Here is a 26162-nt window from a genome sequence, read left to right as displayed (position 1 = left end):
ATGATGATGCGGGCCAATCAGATCGTTAGATTTGACAATAATGAATCATAATTGGCCCATCTGTTTAGAAATCTCCTCAAGCTCATTCAGACCATGTTGAACAGTATTCAAAGAATGTATCCACCTACACTCCTTTCTCTTCAGGATTGGTATAATGGACCCACCTCTTGGAGCTGGACTTACTTTTTCTAGCACCCACCATCTGATGTCTTCTGGCTGATGGTTCTGAGAGAGAAAGTGATCCACCATGGGGGCTCCTTGTGTTTTACATCTAATACGGCTCATGTGTTGGAATATCCTAGCTTTTACCTTTTGTGTGGTTTGACCCACATATAATAGGTCACATGGACAACTTATCGCATAGATTAGATTAACACTGTTACAATTTGTAAAGCACAATGATTTGTATGTTCTGTTATGGTAAGTGAAGGAGGAACCCTCCACCGTCAACAGACAGGCTTTACAGCGGCTGCATTTGTGATGGCCTGTAATTGGAGCCAGACCCAGTTGGTCTCTGAGTCCCAGAGATTTTGGTGGCTCAAGGTATGCTTTGACCACGTTATCTTTTACGCTCCTGCCCCGTTTAAAGGCAAAAAGCGGTTCCTCAGTGGTTGGAAGTTCACTGGCCACGAGGTAGACCAATCGTCTCTGGTTGTGGCTCTATTCTGGAACCACTCAACCAGTTTGTAGATTATTTTTTACAACCATGGATTCCTGAGACCAAATCATATGTGCGAGATACAATGCACATCATTCAACTGTTGGAAGGACAACCATTTGACATCCAAACTCAATTACTCGTCACTCTCGATGTATCCTCGCTCTACACCTCTATTCCCCAGGCTGAGGCTCTTGAGGGGGTTAGAACGACTCTTGACAGGAGGATAAGACCGCATTGGATACCAACTGATTTCCTAATTGGTCTCTTGGAAATTGCGATGAAGTACAACTATTTCATTTTTATGAAGCAGTTCTACTATCAATGCAAAGGCGTTGCGATGGGGGCCACCTATGCGCCCAGCTGGGCTAATATCTATATGGATGCATATGAAGAACACCTTTATAGTCATCAAAATCCCTTTATCAACCAAATAATGGTTTGGAAACGTTATATAGATGACGTTATAATGATTTGGTCTGGTACTGAGGTGGAACTCGAGAGGTTCCATGAATGGCTCAATGCAAGATCTGGCGATATTCAATTCACTATGGTGAATAACAATAGAACAATTGACTTCCTGGATTTAACATTCAAAGTTGAAGATGGATTGTTATTCTGTGACTTGTATCGTAACCCACAGAGAGGAATACCCTCCTCAAGTACGATTTCCATCACCCACGCAGTCTGAGAGATAATCTCCCGTATGGTCAATATTTCAGGCTGAGAAGGAACTGTACACGACGGGCTGATTTCTTCAAGGAAACTGAGATCCTTACCAGTCGTCTAAAGGAGAGGGGATACCCTAAGGGTTTACTGAAACACGCACGTAAACGTGCTTGGTATTGTCCTAGGGACCAACTCTTAGAAGTTAAGAAGAGAACACCAAGAATTGAGAACATTGTATGTGTGACTACGTTCAATACTAAAAGCAACGAGATGAAGAAGATTATGAAAAAATACTGGAATCTCGTGGCCAGTGAACTTCCAACCACTGAGGAACCGCTTTTTGCCTTTAAACGGGGCAGGAGCATAAAAGATAACGTGGTCAAAGCATACCTTGAGCCACCAAAATCTCTGGGACTCAGAGACCAACTGGGTCTGGCTCCAATTACAGGCCATCACAAATGCAGCCGCTGTAAAGCCTGTCTGTTGACGGTGGAGGGTTCCTCCTTCACTTACCATAACAGAACATACAAATCATTGTGCTTTACAAATTGTAACAGTGTTAATCTAATCTATGCGATAAGTTGTCCATGTGACCTATTATATGTGGGTCAAACCACACAAAAGGTAAAAGCTAGGATTTCCAACACATGAGCCGTATTAGATGTAAAACACAAGCAGCCCCCATGGTGGATCACTTTCTCTCTCAGAACCATCAGCCAGAAGACATCAGATGGTGGGTGCTAGAAAAAGTAAGTCCAGCTCCAAGAGGTGGGTCCATTATACCAATCCTGAAGAGAAAGGAGTGTAGGTGGATACATTCTTTGAATACTGTTCAACATGGTCTGAATGAGCTTGAGGAGATTTCTAAACAGATGGGCCAATTATGATTCATTACTGTCAAATCTAACGATCTGATTGGCCCTCATCATCATTTTTATTGGTACCACATAAATATGGTCTGCTTTTGTTTTGATATTCTGATTATGTTAGGCTCCCATTGGGTATACTGACACAGGATCTGTGCACTGTAACACGCTATGTACCCTAAGGACCATATCTGAGTTTTAAATGTATTGCACTGTAATTTAGGTGTTTTTCCTTTAAGAGATATATACTGTAAAACTTTGTGTGTCCTAAATTTGTTGGTTTCCAACACTTAGAATTGCCTCTTTTACCTGAATGTCCTAATCGAATTGTATTTAAGAATGCCATGACATCACAACTTGTTTTTGTTCAAATGTTGAAACTTTATTGGAACGATTTTGCTCTCTGTGCTTATTTGTTCTTTAAGTGTTTGCCTAACCCAATTGAGATCTACAACACATTGTCTGTTTAAAGTTTCCCATGATGGCATACATTGTTATGCCGATTTGATCGGTTGCGCGGTCGGGTTTCAGTTTGCAATTTCTGTTGCTTAGTAACGGATACAACACTCTTCCCGGCAAAACGTCCTACGTCACTTATAGACGTGTGGGCTGATACGATCATTCTCAAGCTGCTAGGTTCACATGGCAACCATTACGGAGCCTCTTACGTTTCACGTCACGTTTGAACGTGTTTACATATACCAATAACTATTGGCCGACGGGTTCTAGTGCTTTTCAAACACGGTGGCGGAGCACTGACGAAAGGTGGTTGAACGGCAGGAGTCATTACTGCTTTCACGCGTTCACCGTTATTCATTCCGGTTGTCATTTGATTAAGGTGAGCACTTTAGCGGCTTCCCACTCTGTCTCCCTTAATTTTGTCCTCTAGCACGCTTAATTAAGCTTGCGTCTTGGCTTTTTGTTATAGACGCTGTCCAGAGGACTTAAACAACAATCCCGTTTAAATCAAGTTTGACGTTGGCTTATGGCTGTCATAAATTAAGGTGAGCGCTTGAGGGGCTTCCCATTTTGTTTGTCTGTCGGTACTTTGTCCCCCAGTACGCCCTATCAAGCTTGCGTCCTGTTTTTTGTTATAGACGCCCACAGGAGAAGTTAAACAAAATTCTTCCCAAATCAAGTTTGACGTTGACTTCGCTCTCGGCTGAGCTTCATAGCCAGCCCTTGACATTTACCTTCAAGGTGAGCCTTGAATAATCTATTAACTATGTCCTACATAACAGCGAACTTAAAATGTGGCAGATTTAATTTGAACACTTCCACAATTTGATCACTTTATATTGGCCGTGATGATTGGTTAGTACTGTCATGTTTGGTTAGAGCCAGAGCGGTGGTCCGGGCCCTTTGACACAGTGCGAAGCAATCTTTCCGCTTGATTAATGTTCCCATACATGTAGCGCTTGCCCTGTCTAGCTTCCTAAAGATGTCTTTAGGTCATCCGGTCATTATATGCCTATTTGGGTGGAATTGGTCACATACTTCAGGTGTCATTCTGAACTGCACAACCTGTGGGGGATGGATGATTAATAATTTCGTATCATGTAGTGACTGCACATAGTGCAAATGATCAGACAACTTATTCTATTCCAACTTTGTCTGTAGAATCCCATTGGATGAGTGATTCTATTCCACACCATGCCAATACAAGGCCTACCTAGACTGTCCGTTAGGTGAGTCATGGCTATCCATTTTTGCGTCCATATCTCGGTGGAATGTGGAACACATGAATTTTATTAAGGATCATTTTTGATATGTGCTGTACTTGCTTTTTCAGGTTGCCATTGTGTAGCTTTAGTCGTGATGAAGACCCGCATGACGATCTAGGATCGCTTATATAGGGTTGAAACGTCGACATTACTGAGGCCCAGTTCAAGACCTTGTTTCATAACGAATTTAAGTCATTTCTGGAAACATTGTCATTGCCTTTCTTTATACTGGCCTGTTTTACTATGCATATATATTTTTTCTAATCACTTTGTATATATTACGCACTAATTGTGTCACATATGTCACTTGCTCACGAATTCACTTTAATGTTTACAACTTTGGCAGCCTTTTTGTGCTTAAAAAAAGTATATGGGTGATAATATAAATGATGGAATTTATATATAAAGAATAGCTTATCACCCTACATATCTGACTCTACGCTAGTTTGTGCATTCTTGTTTGTTTTCATGTGTTCTTTCTTAATATAATTTATTTTTTGTCGATTGACATATTCAGTTTTCTGCTAATTCTATTGTAAAGCAAAGTAATTGCGTGGTTATACCCGACATTACTTGCAGCTGGGCATAAGGTTTATAATACATAGCTTGGATAGCTCTCACAAACCGTGGGGCAAGCCTCCTTTCTACCAAGGTGCCCACAGATATTGCCATGATACCCGGTCGAAGGCTTTCTCCGCATCCAGGAGGACCACAGCCACCTCTCTAGATTCTACTTCTGCTATATCAAGTACTGCGATAACCCGCCTGGTGTGGTCTGTGGTTCCCCTGCCTGGGACAAAGCCATGTTGCCAAGGTGATACCAGTGCCACTATGATCCTTTGTAGTCGTTTGGCTATAATTTTTTAATATACCTTAACGTTGGAATACATAAGTGAAATCGGATGATATGAGGTTGGTAGTTCTGCTGGTTTACCCTTTTTGGGGAATACCACCACGTCCGTTCCCTGCCATGATGAGGGCGAGATCCCGCTATGCTGCACACCCAGGAACAGGATGTGCATAATCGGGGCAAACTCGGGTACGAGTACTTTATAAAGTTCTACCGGTATTTTGTCAGGACCTGCTGCTTTCCCCGCAGAGAGAGACCCTATTGCCACCTGAACCTCTTCCAAAGTAATTTCTTTGTCCAGCTCCTGGGCTGTAGTTTCATCTACTCTTGTTAATGCTGGGCACCTAATGTCATGGTCTATCTGACTCTTTTCAAGTGTGTCAGCTTGATACCGCCTTCTGTAAAACTCCTCAAAAACATCTATAATCCTTTCCAGGCCAGTCACATATTGATCATTAATATTCTTATTTTTTAGGATGTTGTTCCTGGCGCTTTTCTGCCTTTTTCTCAGTGCTAGCAGCCTCCCTGTTGTCTCGCCATATTCATGTATCGCCCACCGATAGGCTTGGTATATTTAGGCCAACCTTTCCTGAAAAAAACTATTACTTTCCGCCTTTACTAGAGCTAATTTTGTCATATGATCCCTGATTAGGTCTTCCTGACTAATCAATTGGACATGCTCTGCTTCCAATCCCGCCAGTTTCCCTATTAATAAGTCGACCTCTGCCTTTCGTTGTTTCCGGCATTGCCCCACTAAGCTAATAACTTCTGCCCTCAGACCAGCCTTAAAAGTGTCCCATACTATCCTACGCATAGCGATATACCTATTGATATCAAAGAATTCTGTAGTCCATTGCTTTATATGGGCACAGAACTCTTCATTAGCGAGCAGCTTTTTGTCAAATGACCACGCGCTCTGCTTCTTGTCACATCCAAATCCGGTTACCTCCAGCAACAGAGGGTTGTGATCCGTAAACGTTGTGGTAATTTTTTTGATTTCCACCTTGTCCATCATTTTACATGAAGCTAAAAGGTAGTCCAAGTGCACATACTTCCTATGGGGGTGAGAGTAATAAGTATATCCAGGGTCACTCAAGATTTTCTCTGCCCATACATCGATCAATCTATGGCTACCTTTAATTCAATGCCCTATATACTTTGGGTTTCCTCCCACCATATTTCTGGGTTTGGGTTTTTGATGCCTCTAAATGTATGTTCAGATCGCCACACACTATCACTGGCTCTGGCCAGGAGGCAAGCTCTACTTCAAGTGCTTCCCAAATTTTAGGATCATCCTGATTAGACCCGTATATAGTCACCACTGTCACCTCCATGGGTAATCTTGTGATTGCCCAGCGCCCCTATTTATCAGCTACTACCCGCACAGCCATTCCCATGCAGTGTTTAGTATATATAGCTACTCCTCTAATCATAGAAGTCTGGGTAGTGCATATTGCCGGGTTATATCCCCTGATCTCATGAGTGCTTTTATTACTCCAGGGGATATGCGTTTCCTGCAGGCAGATTACATCTGCATTAATATTTTTAAGTATTTCATAAACTCTACCTCTCTTTTTCTCATCATTTAGCCTGCCCACGTTAACTGAGCATATCTTGCGTCTATCCATATTGACCTGTAGCTTTCCTCATTATTGGCCTTTGCTTATTACGTTTCTCAATTATGGTTTCCATAATTTTCCTGTGATGTAGGAAGTGTGACATGTGGATACTTCCCTAAATGTCACACTCACTCTACAAATCTAGGGTAATCTTCCATTACCTTCATCATAGGGATAGCATGGCAGATAACATTTTGCTGACAAAATCTCCAGTGCTGGAAATGACACCAATGAGGGAATTTTCACTACAGGGAATGGCCTTTACTGTGGAACACTGACCTGGGAGACCATGCCAATAATGGTGGTTTCTCAGGATTATTCCACCTTCGTGAAGAAAACACCCAGGAGTTTAGGAAACTATCCCCCTTTCAACTGGGTGGGGCACGTATGGGACTTGAAAGCCTTAGGGTGGCCTTCCACCAAGGAATTTGCCTGCTTACCTACAATTTTGCTGAATTTGTTTTTGTTGGCCTTAGGACTCTGTGCTCTTTACCACTGCCAACCAGTGCAAAAGTGCATGTGCTCTCGCCCCTAAACATAGTTTATTTGATGTATTGCTAATTGGCATGTTTTATATACTTGTAAGTTCCTGGTAACGTGGTATACCATATACACAGGGCCTGTAAATGATATGCTACCAGTGGGCTTGCAACACTGATTGTGCAACCCACCTAGTAGCCCTTTAAACCTTGTCCCAGGGCTGTTCTTGCAGCCAGCAGGCAGTGTTACACTGCCATGTTGGCTTGGCATTTAAACCTCCTTGCCAAGCCTTACTCACCCCATTTATGTCTCCTCTAAGGTAGTCCCTGGGTAGCCCATAGGGCAGGGTGCATTGTAATTAAAAGGTAGGACATGTGCTTTTGAGTTTTATATGTCCTGGTTGTGAAAAATCTCCAAACTAATTTTTCAATTATGTGAGGCCTACCCCTCTCATAGGATACAATTGAGGATTCCGTATTACATTTAATAAGCTGTAATTCCTAATAGAGAAGGTTGATTTGACAATCAGTCATGGATTTGTAGTGCACGCTAATCACCTGTGAAGGGATCAAAGTGCTAGGTCCAGTCTGCTCGCGATTGCAGTTAAGAGCGAGGTCTTGAGTCCCCTTCGGAATTTCTGCAGGGAGGGAGGGATGGAGGGAGATGTCCTCAGGTGGATGGGGAGTCTGTTCCAGGATTTTGTGGTGAGGTAGGAGAAGGAACGACCTCCACTATTGCTGCTGCTGATGCAGGGGTGTGGTGAGGGGGAAAGAGACAGCGTACAGGAGACTTGAGGGACAGTTGAAGCTCAGGTGGTTGTTGATGTACGCTGGTCCTTGGTTGTAAAGGCCTTTGTACGTGTGCGTCAGGATCATGAATTGGCATCTCTTGTGCACAGGGAGCCAGTAGAGTTTCGTCAGGTGGGGGGTGATGTGGGTCTGTCTGGGGAGGTCGAGGATGAGTCTGGCTGCTGAGTTCTGGATGGTCTGTGGTCTCTTAAAGAGGTGTGATGTGATTCCGGCGTAAAGAGTATTGCCGTAGTCCAGGCGGCTGATGACGAGGGCTTGAGTGATGGTACATATGGTGGGTACAGGGAGCCATTCAAAGATCTTACAAAGCTTGTGGAGGGTGAGGAAGGAGGTGGAGGAGACTGCGTCCATCTGGCTCTGTTTAGTACCAATGGAATGGTAATGATAAATCCTCTTTAAAGTCGGATTTATTGTTACAATTTTGAAAATGCCACTTTTAGAAAGTTTAGGCATTTTCCTGCTCTTAGCCATTTGATGTCTACTGCAGTGTATGGGTTGCGTGACTGCTGGGCTTTGTGTATTCCCTCTAGATACCCACACACAAAGGGAGTTTAGGTATGACTGAATGGGTCTTCCCCAGAGGATGGAAGGGAGGAGCTGGGCAAAGCCTCACACTTACACCTGAATAGGCTGTGTCCTGTCCACACACAAAGAGCTGCATACCCATCCCCTCTAGTATTGTGTCTGGAGCCAGGCCAGGAAGGGAGGATCTCTGTGCACTTCAAAGACCCTTCTTTGACATCTACCCCACTTGAAAGGCACAACTGGGTATAAGTATTGGACGTCTGACACCACTAACTCATTACACTTCTGGACCTGTGACCACTCTGACAGGAAGATGAACTGCTGTGCTGAAGGAGTGCTATTGTGCCGGGCTGCTACTGTGAAATAAATGCTGCCTTGCTGTGTGCCCTACTACTCTCTGTTGCCTGGGTGCTAAAGATTGGACCTACACAACTTCAACCCAGAGTGACTCCAAGGGCTAACTAACTAGACTCCTGAACTGAAGGTTCAGGTACATAAAAGAATTCCAACCACCCTGCTCCTCCAGTTGAACCATTGGAAGTGGGCATAAGGGACTTGCTACAGCGGAACCGAAGCATCCTTTGCTGAGAGAGCAGAATCGGGACATCACCACTGTTGCGGGTACAGGACCAGTGCATTGCACTCGGAACCAGCTCATCACTGTCAGAGTCACCACTTCGAATCTACTGCATTGCAACCACTGCATAGAAAAGACCGCAGCATCCCCTCTACTGCATAGAGAAACCCAGCGCATCACCTTTGGAACCGCCACACTTCGGAACTGGCTCATTGTTTACAGAACCGATGCATCACCACTGTTGGGTGTAGAAAATTGATGAATCACCTCGACTGCAGGATTGATACTGTGGCATTGCTCGGCTGCACCCTGCATCTTCGTTGTCGCGACTGGGATTAAAGTACTTTTGTTCAGCGGGCCAGGGGGTCCCTGTATCCAGCTTGCGCTCCATCACAGTCAGCCTGAACTTTTGACTTTGTCCTGGTCCAGTGCGACCAGATATGCCAAATGGGTGTTTATTACTTCTAAGCGATATTTTGCAGTTCATTCTTTTAAAATTCATATCTCACATTCTATTTATTGGATTTTGTCATTTTGGTCTGTTTTATTTATAAAATTAAGTTCTATTTTTTTATTCTGGTGTGAAGTCTTTTTGTGGTGTTTACACTGTGTTACTGTTTGAAGTGTTCCACAAATGGTTTACACATTGCCTCTTAAGTTAAGCCTGACAATGAGCACTGGCCACTTTTAAGGTGTTTTGGTGACTTACCCTGACTAGGACAGTGGCGTAACACAGGCCCCCACGAGCTGCAGGGGGCCCCTCAGCATAGTACTCAGTCCTGAGAGCTCTGGATTAAATCCAGAGTGGGGCCCCTCCATGTACCTTACAGGGGGACCCCTTCAAGTTTTGTTACGCACGTGGCCTAGGATTGTGATTGCTGCTTGACCAAGGCTTGACCCCAGTCAACCAGGAACCCGATTTCTAACACACACATACTATATATATATATATATACACACACACACACACACACACCCACACACACAAGGTTAAAGGGACATTATAATTAGGAATTGTAATTATATCTTACTTAACATTACAAAAATAAAACTTTAGAAATTCACAGAATAAAGCAAAGGTTAAAGGTACATTATACTAAGGTGAAGAAGACAGTTAAAACATGCCATGTTAAACTAAAAAAAACACTGCAATTCACCAGTTATAGTTATCTCAAGTAATAATAAGTTGAGCTGAGTGGAAACACCAGCATTCAAACTGTGAGTGGGAGGTCACACACGGATCCTCCAAGTGAATACATTAGTATACAAATCCACCAGACTAATATAATCTGTTTGGTATCTTTAACATGGCATCATTGAACACATTATTGTGGAGACTTGAATTTGACTATGGTCACACACTATCATGGTGGGGACCTTGGCATCCCTACAATCACACACCATCTCTCTGGGGACCTGAGCATCCCTATAAGCATAAACTATCTATGTGGGGACATGGGCATCCCTATTATCACACACAATATCTGTGGGGGCTTAAACATTACTATAATCACACACTATCTCTGTGGGCACCTGAGCAAGTCTATAATCACATATTATCTCTGTGGGGACCTGGCATCCCTATAATCACACACTATTTGTGTGGGGACCTGAGCATCCCTATAATCACATACTATCTCTCTGGAAACCTGCCATCCCTATAATCAAACACTGTCTTTGTGGGGACCTGAGCATCCCTATAATCATACACTATCTCTGTGGGACATGGGCATCCCTATTATCACACACAATATATGTGGGGACTTGAACATTACTATAATCACACACAATATCTGTGGGGACTTGAACATTACTATAATCACATACTATATCTGTGGAAACCTGGCCATCAATATAATCACACACTATCTCTGTGAGGACCTGGGAATCCCTATAATCACACACTATCTCTGTGGGGACCTGGGCATGTCTATAATCACATATTATCTCTGTGGGGACCTGGCATCCCTATAATCACACACTATTTGTGTGGGGACCTGAGCATCCCTATAATCACATACTATCTCTCTGGAAACCTGCCATCCCTATAATCAAACACTGTCTTTGTGGGGACCTGAGCATCCCTATAATCATACACTATCTCTGTGGGACATGGGCATCCCTATTATCACACACAATATATGTGGGGACTTGAACATTACTATAATCACACACAATATCTGTGGGGACTTGAACATTACTATAATCACAAACTATATCTGTGGAAACCTGGCCATCAATATAATCACACACTATCTCTGTGAGGACCTGGGAATCCCTATAATCACACACTATCTCTGTGGGGACCTGGGCATCCCTAGTATCACACACAATATCTTTGTGCAGTTAAACATTACTATAATCACACACTATCTCTGTTGGTACGTGGGCATACCTATAATCACACATTATCTCTGTGGGGACCTGGCCATCACACTAATCAAACACTATCTTTGTTTGGACCTAGGCATCAATATAACCAATCACATGTTATCTTTGTAGGGCGCTGCACCTGCCTATATTCACACACTTTCTCTGTGGGGAACCTAGTAACACCATTCTCCCACACCATCTCTGTGCGGATGTGGACATCTCCATAACCACACACTATCTTTGTGGGGAACTGGCCATCCCTACAATCGCACACTATTTCTATTGGGATCTGGGTATCCATATAATCCATCACCCACTATCTTCATGAGGAATTGAACATGGCTATCATCACACACTATCTCACCGGTGACCTTGCCATGTCTCTGTTGGGACCTGGCCGTCAATTTAATCACACTATAGCTTTGTGGGAACTTGAACATTATTTGGAATTCAGCCTATGCAGTGCCTTGTTAGTGGGCAAATTTGTATGGGTGTTCCGTGCTCCAGGGTATCACCCTCTGGACAGAGTGTAATGGATATTACTGTAGTTGAGTAAACCTGCTCGCTTGAACAATCATAACGATCATCCCCAGACAAAGGCTCATGGCTGAAATGCATTGGGTTTGAAATATGTATTGAACAATACTGGGCTCCATAAAGCAAGTTGTCCAGAAATAATGCATTCTGGGATTTGAAGTTCGTTAACAGTATTGTGATGGTACAACAATATTAAACAGCATCAAGATTGATGGATTACATTTGGTTTATTGAACTTGACATAAGCTATTGAATCCTTTTACAAGGACTACACCTGTGCCCGGGGGACATACCCCATGGATATGGGGGTGCAACTACAGTAAATTGAACATTATTGTCATCACACACTATCTCTGCAGGGACATGATCGTGTCTGTCATAAAAGTTTTTCCATAGTGAGACTTGTGCTCGACAGTTGTCGCACACTTTCGCTGCAGGTCTACAGTCACTATCATTGTGTGGGTGTGAACATCCCAATTATCACACACTATCTCTATGGGGGTGTAGGCATCACTGTAATCATACAACCCAATAATCCCTGCAGGACTTGAGCAAGACTATAATCATCCACGATCTGTTCAGGCAACTGGGTATAACTATAATAACATACTATCACTACAGGGATCTGAGCATGACTATTATAATACACCAACTCTCTGGGAACTTGAACATTACTATCATAACACTCTCTATGTGGGGACTTGAACATAACTATGATCACTCACTTTCTCTGAGGGGGTGTGAACATAACTATAATCACACAATATATTTGAGGGACCTTGAACATGAATATAACCACACACTATCTCAATATAGACTTCAGAGTGACTATATTTAAACACTTTATTTGTGGGGACCGGAGCATTAATGTAATGACACACTATTTCTACATAAACATCAGTATGACTATCATCGTACCCTACCTCTACAGGGACTTGAATATGACTATTATAACACTTTTTATGTGGGGACTTGAATATAATTATGACACACTCACTCCGTGAGAACCTGAACCTGACAATAATCACATACTATCTCTGCGGGGACTTGAACATGCCAATAATCACGCACTATCTCTGCGGGGATTTGAACATGACAATAATGACACACTATCTCTGCGGGGACTTGAACATGACAATAATCACACACTATCGTTGTGGGGACTTGAACATGCCAATAATCACAAACTATCTTTGCGGGGACTTCAACATGCCAATAATCACACACTATCTCTACGGGGACCTGGGTACTTCTTTATCAACACACTATATTAGCATGAACTGCAGCATGACTGTCATTTTACTTTATCTGTAGGGAACCTGAACCTGACTGTAACCAAACATGATTATAATCAGACACAGTTTTGTAGGATTTAAACATATCTAAAATCACATCCTATCTGTGCGAGAACCTGGGCATCCCTATAAAGCCAAACTATCTCAAGTGACTAAAACATAACTAGCATCAAACGGATCTCTGACATATTATCGAAAGACACATTATCGAACTACACAAATATCGCAACAAAAATATCGAAATTAAAATTATCGACATTGTATACTTAATTAAAAAACTACACTAATCGACACTACAATATCGTAATACAATTATATCGATCACACTAAAATCGCACACATCAATATCGCAATACTAAATATCGACATAAATAAATAAATATAACACATGTAACAAATATCGATAACCAAAATATAGACATCAATAATATCGTTTTTTTTAAATATATCGACAATTCTAATACTAATAAAACCAATACTTTAAACAACATAAATACAATATTTTCCTAAAACATACATTTTCCAATTATATTCTACTTAAACATAAACATAACATTTATAACTATATAAATATTTAACAACATAATAAAAAAACAGAAATAATTATCACATAGGCATTTCGAACACATTCAAAAAAATTAAAACACATTATAAACAATCTTTTTCTATATAATTATTTAAAACTCTCCTCCTTTAAAACTAAATATACTCTTACTTAGCATTTTCCATAAAAGGAAACCAATTAAATAAAAAAAATTCAAAACATCCAATAGAAAGGCCACATACAGAAAGCAACCAATAACATTCAAGAAACAATTTAAAACCACTATATAAACCAATTAAAACAAGTCTTCTACTGTGCCTTAAACCAAAGCATTGAACGAAGAAGAAACTCTGCTAAACAGAAGAAACCTACATCCTACTACTATTCTAAAAACGTAAGTAAATTATCTTTTCTAACTAAACTGCCAAATTAAACTAAAACACTAATTTATCTTTACTCAAATAAATAACTAACTTATATATTCCATCTCTTTATGTTTCCACTACAGATATTACTCAAAACAGCTAAAGAAAAGATTGAACATTGCCAGAAAGGACTCACTAAAAAAGTAAGTATACTATCAAAATACTTTCTAAAATATTAATTAAATCCTACTCAAACCCCAAAACATCCTAAACCCCTAAACAAATCCATGTTCTCTTTTTTAAGTTTTTAAAAACCTGTATAAATTAACACCTATAGTCTATACCAAACAGCAATACCACCCCACTTAAAAAAACTAAAACAACCAAAACAATATATGTTCTTTAACTTTCAGAGACTACATCAACTAAACAGCATTTTGTCTACAAAGAACATCTTCATTCAAATACAACCAAAAACACTTGGTAAGTATATATAAAAACGTTTGTTTTTTGCTATTTTCATAGAAATATATAAAGTACTATTGCAGATATTTTCATATACATTTTTTCCAGATTTCTAACACATCACAATGACAGAAGAAGCCCAATTTATAACATCGCAGAAAGGAAAATTCCTATTGTGTTACATGGGTTACACATACACCCAAGAAAAGCAGACCGAACGAAAAGTGAACTGGAAGTGTTCTAAATATTATTCTAACAAATGCTACGGACGAGCAACAACAAGAGAAACAACTGTACTATATACAAGAGAGCATAACCATCCACCCAATCTCTCTGAAATAGAAGTCAGATCAACCCTTGAAAATATAAAAGAATTAAGCACTGGTTCACAAACTGCTACAAGTGTAATCCTAAAAGAACTATTACCTAGAGTGCCCAAAGAAGCAAGAGGCCAATTACCATCAATTGCTTCTATAAAAAGAACAATTGCTAGGACCAAAAAATCCACCACAACAACAATACCATCCCCTAAAACTTTTCAAGATATCATCATTCCACCAGAATTAACTATCACCCACAATAATGAACCTTTTATTTTTTTTGATAACAAAAGTACAGAAAAAAGAATCATAATGTTTGCTACTGCAAACAATATAACTAAACTCCAACAATGCCAAACATGGATGATGGATGGCACCTTTACAATATGCCCAAAACCATTCTACCAGCTTTACACAATACACGGTCAATATCACAACACTTCCATACCTTTAATCTATGCACTATTACCTAACAAACAAAACACAACATATAATGAAATGCTAGGAAAACTAAAACAAGAATCAAATGATTTTTCCCCTGAAAGAATTATCATAGACTTTGAGCAAGCCATGATAAATTGCATTCTAAAACTGTACCCCCATACAGCTATCCAAGGATGTTACTTCCATCTAAACCAATGTATATGGAGACATTTACAAAAATCTTCACTAAGTGTAGAATATGCCACAAACATAACTTTTGCACATCAAATAAAACTTCTAACAGCCCTAGCTTATGTACCAACCACAGATGTTGCAGAACATTACAATCTTTTATTAGAAAGTCCATTCTACAAACAAAATTAAGTAAAGTTATCTCCCCTCTTAGATTATTTTGAGGATACCTGGGTGGGGAGACTACACAGATCAGGCCATAGACGTCAGCCCAAGTTCCAAATACCTTGGTGGAATGTATATGTAAGTACACTCAACCAACAAGCCAAAACTAACAACGCAGTCGAGGGCTGGCATAATGCATTCCTAACTTCTACTGGGAGAACAACTCCAACACTACAAAAACTACTAATTGCCATACAAAAGGAACAAAGTTTCCAAGAATTAAAAATGCAACAATCTGTCCTACAATTAAAACCAAAACAATCTAGACAAACTACTCAAATGTATAATTACCTACAACAACAGGTACAGCTATACCCATCCACAAAAGGACTTGAGTACTTAAATATAATAGCTCAAACTCTCTTCTAAATCCTTTCAAAAATATTAACCCACAATTCTACTAAAACAACTATCACAACATAAAGAAACCACTTTATTATATCACATATTTAATTATGTGGTCTAAAATATATAAATAATTTATATCTACATATATTTAGACAACATAATTAAACAAAACAAGTACACAACAACAATATTAAATATATAAGATTTGCCCACCCACAATTAAAATATTTAAATGAACTTACCTGTCTAGTTGCTCCAATAGGATAATAACCTTCCTTCCAAATAAATCCAGGTAGTTCAAAATCCATAGGTATCAAAAATGAATCCAAATAAAATGGTAAAATACAACTGTTTTTCAAAAAAAACGTCTACGCCAAAAAACGACAATCCATTAACCATAAAAATCCCGAAAAATATTAAAAAGATAAATAACCGCTCCTGGAAACCCGAACAATAAAGGAAGTGTAAAATAAATATTAGTAAACACAACTAATACACACTTCCTTAAAAAAAAAAACGGTGTTTGAAAGAGACGAAAATATCTTCTCCGTAAAACCTACAAAAGAGAAACAAACATTCCCACCCACACACAAACACACATAATGCACCTAAAAACATCACTACAAACATTATTCAAAGACTATAAAACTTTAACACACCTAAATAACAAAACACTAACAAAGCCGCAAACACGGAACACAACGTAAATTATAAAACCGTATACAAACTATTACTAACACCCTAACTTCTAAAACATCAATCCATACACACTTATTACAACATTACTAGTTCCACAAAACACTTAAAACTATTTAATAATAAAGAAAATAACTCTTACCTTCTCAAACGCGAAACAGCTCCCGACCGCGACCTGGATTCTACCAAAATAACCCAAAACAACAGCGAGTGGTTACAAAATAAAAGACCCAAACAAACATAACAACTAAAAAAATACCAATAAATACCCTAACTATTTATTTAACATTACACATTACTTTAAAAATTAGTAAAACATTAGAATAAAATACTCAAAAATAATACCTATTTTTTTTATACATGTGAAAATTATTTAACTTATAATAATAAATATAATAAAAAAAATATTTACTAATATAATAATAAAAATGTATATATTACCAAAAAAAATGTATGAACATGATATAATTAATATATTGTATCTACAACATACCAAAACTAAAAATAAAAAGAACTATTCTAAAATGTAAACATTTTCAATATTAATTATCTAATATTAATATTAATAATTAAAATATATTAATCATATATTTCAAAACATACAATTTTTTATAAATTCAAATAAAGTCTAAAAATATTGAGTACACAATATAAAATTAAAAATATTAAACAGCTATAAAAAAAATCAGAATTTTTTTTTAAACTATTTTGTCTGTTCATATAATAATGTCCAAAATATACATTACAAAAATATATATCCATTTAAAAAAATGATTACAATAATACAAATGTTAATTAATTATTTTATTACATGTTTATTTCAATGATTTAATTATTATAATGTGCGTAATATTAAACAATATTTTCTCTGTAATTAATATACATTCCAACAACTATAAAACAAATCTTATTTTCCTTTCTACTATTTTATACAAAAATTTGCAATTTGCATTCTGATATAACTTCTATATTTTATCCAACCAAAACTAAAATCTACAGATTTATTGTAAATTAAAACAAAGTATTTTAACTGTTCCTATTCAACTCTATATTTAATTATAATAATTGCTATTTAACAAACTTAATTAATGTACTACTCCCACTACAGACTGAACTTGATTAATTTACTATTCTCACTCCAAAATCTATTTAATTAGGGTAGGTGCTGGACACTGAACTTAATTAATTTAATATTCTCACTCCAACCTATATTTAATTAGAGTAGGTGCTGGACACAGAACTTAATTAATTTACTATTCCCTCTCCAGTCTATATTTAATTAAGATAAGTGCTGGACACTGAACTTAATTAATTTAATATTCTCACTCCAACCTATATTTAATTAGAGTATGTGCTGGACACTGAACTTAATTAATTTACTATTCTCACTCCAACCTATATTACATTAAGATAAGTGCTGGACACTGAACTTAATAAATTTACTATTCTCACTCCAACCTATATTTAATTAGAGTAGGTGCTGGACACAGAACTTAATTAATTTACTATTCCCACTCCAGTCTATATTTAATTAAGATAAGTGCTGGACACTGAACTTAATTAATTTACTATTCTCACAACAACCTATATTAAATTAGAGTAGGTGCTGGACACTGAACTGAATTAATGTACTATTCCCACTCAAGTCTATATTTAATTAAGATAAGTGCTGGACACTGAACTTAATAAATTTACTATTCTCACTCCAACCTATATTTAATTAGAGTATGTGCTGGACACTGAACTTAATTAATTTACTATTCCCACTCCAGTCTATATTTAATTAAGATAAGTGCTGGACACTGAACTTAATTAATTCACTATTCTCACTCCAACCTATATTAAATTAGAGTAGGTGCTGGACACTGAACTTAATTAATTTACTATTCCCACTCCAGTCTATATTTAATTAAGATAAGTGCTGGACACTGAACTTAATTAATTTACTATTCCCACTCCAGTCTATATTTAATTAAGATAAGTGCTGGACACTGAACTTAATTAATTTACTATTCTCACTCCAATCTATATTTAATTAGGGTAGGTGCTGGACACTGAACTTAATTAATTTACAATTCCCACTCCAGTCTATATTTAATTAAGATAACTGCTGGACACTGAACTTATACATTTACTATTCTCACTCCAACCTATATTTAATTAGAGTAGGTGCTGGACACTAAACTTAATTAATTTACTATTCCCACTCCAGTCTATATTTAATTAAGATAAGTGCTGGACACTGAACTTAATTAATTTACTATTCTCACTCCAACCTATATTTAATTAGAGTAGCTGCTGGACACTGAACTTAATAAATTTACTATTCCCACTCCAGTCTATATTTAATTAAAATAAGTGCTGCACACTGAACTTAATTAATATACTATTGTCACTCCAACCTATATTTAATTAGAGTAGGAGCTGGACACTGAACTTAATTATTTTACTATTCCCACTCCAGTCTATATTAAATTAAAATAAGTGCTGGACACTGAACTTAATAAATTTACTATTCTCACTCCAACCTATATTTAATTAGAGTAGGTGCTGGACACTGAACTTAATTAATTTACTACTCTCACTCCAATCTATATTTAATTAGGGTAGGTGCTGGACACTCAACTTAATTAATTTACTATTCCCACTCCAGTCTATATTTAATTAAAATAAGTGCTGGACACTGAACTTAATTAATTTACTATTCTCACTCCAATCTATATTGAATTACAGTAGGTGCTGGACACTGAACTGAATAAATTTACTATTCCCACTCCAAAATATATGTAATTATGGTAGGTGCTGGACACTGAACTGAATAAATTTACTATTCTCACTCCAATCTATATTTAATTAGGATAGATGCTAGACACTGAACTTTATTAAATTACTAATCCCACTCCAGTCTATATTTTACTAAGATAAGTGCTGGACACTGAACTTAATTAATTTACTATTCTCACTCCAATTTATATTTAATTAGAGTAGGTGCTGGACACTGAACTGAATTAACTTACTATTCTCACTCCAATCTATATTTAATTAGAGTAGGTGCTGGACAGTGAACTGAATTAATTTACTATTCTCACTCCAGTCTATATTAAATTAACATAAGTGCTGGACACTGAACAGAATAAATTTACTATTCTCACTCCAATCTATATTTAATTATAGTAGGTGCTGGACACTGAACTGAATTAATTTACTATTCTCACTCCAGTCTATATTTAATTTAGATAAGTGCTGGACACAGAACTTAATAAATTTACTATTCTCACTCCAATCTATATTTAATTAAGGTATGTGCTGGACACTGAACTTAATTAATTTACTATTCCCACTCCAGTCTATATTTAATTAAAATAAGTGCTGGACACTGAACTGAATTAATTTACTATTCCCACTCCAAAATATATTTAATTAGGGTAGGTGCTGGACACTGAACTTAATAAATTTACTATTCTCACTCAAATCTATATTTAATTATGGTAGGTGCAAAACACTAAACTTCATTAATTTAGTATTCCCACTCATAAATATATTTAATTACACTAGATCATGTATACTGATCTTAATTAATTTTATATTCCCACTCCAATATGTATTTAATTACAGTAATTGCAATACAAATATATAAATATAAATATTAATATATAAAAAAATATGTTGTAATCATTATTAAAATTTTTACATAAAACAATACCCACACTTATCCTCTACAAATCCAACTCCCCAATCTAAAATTTATCCCAAAATATTATATTATAATATTTTTTTTTAATATAAATTACTCAATACTACTAATTTAAAATAAATTTTTAAAACACTCCCCACCCTTATCCCCTATAAGCCAACATCCCACTCCCAATTTTTTTTTAAAATTGTACAATCTAAATCAAAATTTATAAATACTTTTTATACAATATTACCTACATTTATCAAATTTTTATAAAACTCCACACCCTTATCCCCATAACACAACATCCCACTCCTAAAATTAAATATAACATTCGAATTATTTTTATAAATTTCTAAAAATTTTTATACAAATTATTCCTACATAAATCAAAATTTTTAAAACACTCCCCACCCTCATCCCCTATAACCCAACATCCCATTCCTAAAAGAAAATATAAAAAAAAATGTTATTCCAAATTTCAAATTAAATTTATTAAATATTCCAAATTACAAACAAAATTTTACAACACTTCCCACCCTTATCCCCTGTAACCCAACATCCCACTCCGAAAATTTAATATAAAATTCTAAATTACATTTAAAAATTATAAAAAAAAATTAAAAAACATTCTAAAATATATAAACATTTTTAAAACACTTCCCACCCTTATCCCCTATAACCCAAAATCCCGCTCCTAAAATTAATTTTAAAATTCTAAATTAAATGTAAAATTTCTAAATACATTTTTTTTTAAATTCTAAAATATATAAACATTTTTAAAACACTTCCCACCCTTATCCCCTATAACCCAACATCACGCTCCTAAAATTAATTTTAAAATTCTAAATTAAATTTAAAATTTCTAAAAAAATAATTTAAATTCTAAAATATATAAACATTTTTAAAACACTTCCCACCCTTATCCCCTATAACCCAACATCCCGCTCCTAAAATTAATTTTAAAATTCTAAATTAAATTTAAAATTTCTAAATAAATTATTTTTAAAATTCTAAAATATATAAACATTTTTAAAACACTTCCCACCCTTATCCCCTGTAACCCAACATCCCGCTCCTAAAATTAAATATACATTTCAAATTTGAAATAAAATTTACTAATTAAATTTTACAATATATTACAAAAAAATTTAACTTTTTTAAAACACTCCCCACCCTTATCCCCTATAACCCAACATCCCGCCCCTAAAAGAATATAAATATTTCTCATATTATATACATTTTAACTATTTATACAAACAACTTCAAAATATTTACTACATACAATAACGATATTTTAACATGTCGATATTATTACTAACAATATAACTTACATCGACATATAATTAAAAAAAAAAAACGATATTTTTCACATCGATATTATCTATTTCGATATTTTGTACTTTAGATATTTTTGACTCGATATTTATGTCCCTCGATATTAAAAAGTCGATATATAGACTGCTCACCGCATCAAACACAATCTCGTTGGAGACTTAAGTATTAGTATACCCACACATTATTTATGTAGTGACTTGAACGTAAATATAATCACACACTACGCCTATAGGAACTTGGTAGTGACTACATTGAAACACAATTTTATTATAATCACACTCTATCTCTGCAGTGGCTTAAAAATGATTATCATCACATACTCGCTCTGTCAGCTATAGAACATTACTATAATAACTTACCATATCTCTGGGTCTTATTATTGCATAATATGCAAACAAAATGATGCCTAGTGGTGAGGTTGATGAAAAGGACCTAGGAAATCTCAACTTGGCTTTCCTAACAGACCACATTGCAGGATGTGTGGCCTTTAAATTATCTTAATGGTGTGTTTCCTTATTCCTGAAAGTTTGTGAGCACTCAGTAACAGGCTAAATATCTGTAAATCCCTTTCGAGGGAATACATATGCTATAGGCTTCTGTTGAGAAATTCATTATCATCACAGTCCATGTTCTTGTGCTCCTAGGACACAATGAGCTATTTATATATAACTAAACTATCGTGTAATTTAAGTACAGCATTGAAAAAATACATTTAGCCATGTGTTTATGAAGGCATTCAATCACAAATGATAATTATTGAGTAAGTCCCCACAAGGATGGTAACACATGTTCAAGTCCCCACAATGAGGGTTCTGTGCGCACGATTAAAAAACAATATATTTCCAAATGTGAAGCAGGATCCTGTATTATGAATTTTTTCTTAACATATTTCTGTTATTGGCATATTTTTAAACCATTGGGAAAGTTTAGTCCCCACAAGGCAGGTGTTCACACATAGTGGGGGGTGGGGGGTGATGGTGGTGGTGGTGTAAAAAACCCCAAGAGAAGAACAAACTAAGAAGACCTAATAATAAAGATAATACAAACTCCTAATGAACCTCAATAAAATGAGGCCTACCTTAAGCAAAGAGACGATGTAGGGCCGCTTGACAAACAGCAATATCCATCTTCCGCAAGGTATCCAGGCAGTAGTGCCTTGTGAAGGTATGGAAGTTCGTCCATGTTTCTGCCCTGCAGATGTCGGGTAGAGACACTCCGGCAAACAGGGCCGAGGACGTTGCCATCTTCCTAGTGGAATGTGCAGTTACTTTAGATGTTAGCAGGCGTCCAGCTCATTCATGGCAGTACACTATAGTAGAAGAAACCCAAAGTGCATAGAGGCTCTAGTCAAAGCCTGACCCTTCCTAGGGGCAGAGAAGGCAATGAGGAGTTGGGTAGAAAAGGTCTTGTCCTTTGAAGGTAAAACTTCAAGCATCGTTTGATGTTCAAAGAATGGAGATCTCTCTCCGCGGGTGTAGGCGAAGTAGGGAAAAATGAAGGAAGGACTACAGGTTCATTCAGGTGGAATGTGGTGGGTACCTTAGGGATAAAAGAAGGATTAGTGCGGAGTACCACTCTGTCCTGCTGAAATTGTAGGTAAGGCTCAGTTGCAGTGAAAGCCTGAATTTCGCTAATACATCGAGCAGACGTGATGGCTAAGAGAAAAGGCACCTTTCAAGAAAGGTATTTCAAATCACACTTGTGAATTGGTCCAAAAGGTGATTTCATGAGATGAGGTAAAACAATGTTCAATTGCCAGAGCACTGAAGGAGGTCGAACAGGAGGGTAGGCTCTAAAAAGACCTTTCATAAATTCTTTGACTAGACTCCAGGACCATAGGAACAACTGATTTGAACGTCTTCTATACTTTGAAATTGCAGCCAAATGAACTTTGATCGACGAGTGGGAAAGGCCAGCCTTGGCAAGAGATAACTGATACAGCAAAACATCCTCCGGAGGAGAAGAGCGAGGATGGCAAGAGTGTTTTGCACACCAGGAGCAGTATCTTTTCCATTTGGCCGAGTAACGCTTAACAGTGGAGGGAGCACGGGCCTTGTTAAGTATGGAACAGCACTCCTCAGAGATAGCTTAGTCACCAAACTCCGCGTGGTGAGGAGCCAGGCTGACAAGTGAAGGGAGTGAATTTATGGATGAACCACTTGACCTTTGTCCATGGAAAGCAGGCATTCCAAAGAATGCAGACGTATTAGAGAAGCCTCTGATAGGAGAAACAGCTGTGTCCCCCCGTGATATCTTCTCCCACCCTCGGTGGTTCACAAATCTCCCCCCTGTAAACGTTCCACTGCCCCCATATTTGTGTCCATTTAGTCGGGTACCCCCTGGCTTCATTGATGAATTTTTCTGTCGCCATACACCAGTCCATGTCATTGGCCCAATCTACTATTTTTGGTGGGTTTGGAGCCCTCCACATTCGCGCAATATTCCTTTTTGCACCCATAGGCCACAGTGTGACCCATGTTCGCTCCCGGAGTTCAAATCTGTAGGATCCCAGATATTCAACAATGCTAACTTAATATTACAGTGGATCTGTTGCCCCAGTGCTTCCTCCATTCGGCGTACCACCCGTTCCCAGTATCTCTGGATCCCTGCGCACTCCCAGAGAGTGTGAATAAATGTGCCCTCCTGCCCACATTGTCGTACACAGCCACCATCCAGGGTGTAACCCATGTTAACCAGCAATGGCCCTACCAAGTAGGATCGATGAAGAATTTTTAACTGAACCAGGCAGAGCCGAGAGAAGATGGCCACCTCACGAGGGGACGCCACCGCCTCTTGCCACTCTTCATCATCTAGACTTGCAACATCGAGATCCCATTTAGCTCTTACGCGGGTCAGGGGATCCGCCATATTGTTGAGTTTTTTTTATAGATAAGGGATATGGCTTTTTCAGGAAGGTCGCCGTCCAGTATCCTGTCTTTAAGTGGGAAGGATTCAGGGAGGGCGCCACCCCTGGGGAGAACCGCGAGCAGGACATGTCTAATTTGAAGATATCTAAAATATTCGGACAGGGCTAGTTCGTACTTACTGCAGTCGGGAAAAGGGAACCACGTCACCCATTTTCCATAGATTGCCCACCCTGGAAATGCCTATAAGGTCCCATCTGTCGAAGCCCTTTGAACAGATCAGTCTACCCAATTGTTCACAGTGCCAAAGTGGCGTGGCTTGCGTGAGTTTACTCTCCCAGCCCAGACTCCTAGTGGCCACCTTCCATATATGAACTGCGTGCCCGGTCGGGCCGGTCAAGACAGGCCTCAAAGATTGCGCGTATAACGTACCCTCAAAGCCTCCCCCCCGGGACGAGCCACCTGTCGATTCGAATGGCCGTGTCATCCTGTGGTCGATACGTGCTTTGCTTAATTGCTGCGAGTTGCGAGGCCCAGTAATACCTTTTGATATCCGGGAGCCAGATACCCCCATCAAACCATCCCAGCGTAAGTTTGTGTGTTGCGATACAGGGTGGTTTGCCCTCCCACAGCAGATCTTGAACAATGCCGTCGGGGTCCCTGAAGTACAAGGCGGCGACTGGGAGTGGGGTGTTCTGTAGTGCATATAAAAGTCTAGGAAGGGACATCATCTTGAACAGGGTCGCGCGCCCCAAAATAGTCAACAGGAGCGACTTCCAGTGTTGAACGTCCGATTTGAGACGCACTAGAGGCGGCAGGAGATTATTGTCGTAAAATCTAGATAGATCTTTAGAGACCCAGATTCCCAAGTATTTGAAGCAGTCAGCAGCGTCCGCTAGCTGGCAACCCCGGGGGAGTGAGGGCCGCTTGCCATAAAGGACACAGAGCACTGACTTAGACCAGTTTATCGTATATCCTGCAAAACTACAAAATACTCGGAATATGTCCAGAACCACATTGAGGGATGCCGCCGGGGAGGCCAGATAAAGCAGCATGTCGTCCGCGTACAGCGAAATGCAGTCCTCTGAGCCCGACGTCCACCTAAGGCCCCTGATGGCAAGGTCTTGTCGGACCCACGTCGCCAAAGGCTCCAGGACCATAGCAAAGAGAAGCGGTGACAAAGGACAGCCCTGTCTGATGCCTCTGCCAAGAACAAAAACGGGGGATTTCCTATTATTAACAATTACTTGTGCAAGTGGTTGACGGTACAGAAGCCGCACCCAGTTGGTAAATTCAGGCCTAAACCCCAATTTGCAGAATACAGCAAACATGTAGGGTCATTCGATGGTGTCGAAAGCTGATGCAGCATCCAGGGACACCACGACTGCATCTTCCCTGATTGTATCCACCCAGCACAGCACTCCATGAAGCCTGCGCAGGTTGAGGGAGGTATTTCTCGCAGGCATAAACCCAGATTGGTCCGGATGGACCAGGCGGGTCAGGACCCTGAGCAAGCGAGTGGCAAGAACCTTCGCCAGAATTTTTGCTTCACAGTTGAGCAGGGAAATGGGTCTATAGGGCGAACATTTGTTGGCTGGCTTGCCCACTTTATCAATGACAACAATGTTGGCCAGTCTCTGATCCTCAGGAACGATACCCCCCTCCCTGCTTTCTCGGTACATTTAAGCAAGAAAGGGCGCAGTCTTGCTTGCCGTGTGTTTGAA

The 26162-nt window shown here is 38.6% G+C and overlaps 1 protein-coding gene across 4 annotated transcripts in view; it reads right to left on the bottom strand.

Moving 5' to 3' along the window:
- TANC2 (tetratricopeptide repeat, ankyrin repeat and coiled-coil containing 2) overlaps positions 1 to 26162 on the bottom strand; it is a 2520149-nt gene that overhangs the window by 891384 nt on the left and 1602603 nt on the right. Inside the window, exon 1 of one of the 4 annotated variants that reach the window (XM_085640830.1) lies at positions 16703 to 16744. The exons of the other annotated variants lie outside the window; for them this stretch is intronic. The gene's annotated coding sequence lies outside the window, so the exon portion shown is untranslated. Of the gene's footprint in view, positions 1 to 16702; positions 16745 to 26162 lie in introns of those variants that run through there. 4 annotated transcript variants of the gene reach the window in all.

Source organism: Triturus cristatus, chromosome 1_1 (genome assembly GCF_964204655.1).
Source record: "Triturus cristatus chromosome 1_1, aTriCri1.1, whole genome shotgun sequence".
Taxonomy (NCBI): domain Eukaryota; kingdom Metazoa; phylum Chordata; class Amphibia; order Caudata; family Salamandridae; genus Triturus; species Triturus cristatus.
Note: the sequence above shows the minus strand (reverse complement) of the source record. Positions and strands in the feature narration are given on the sequence as shown.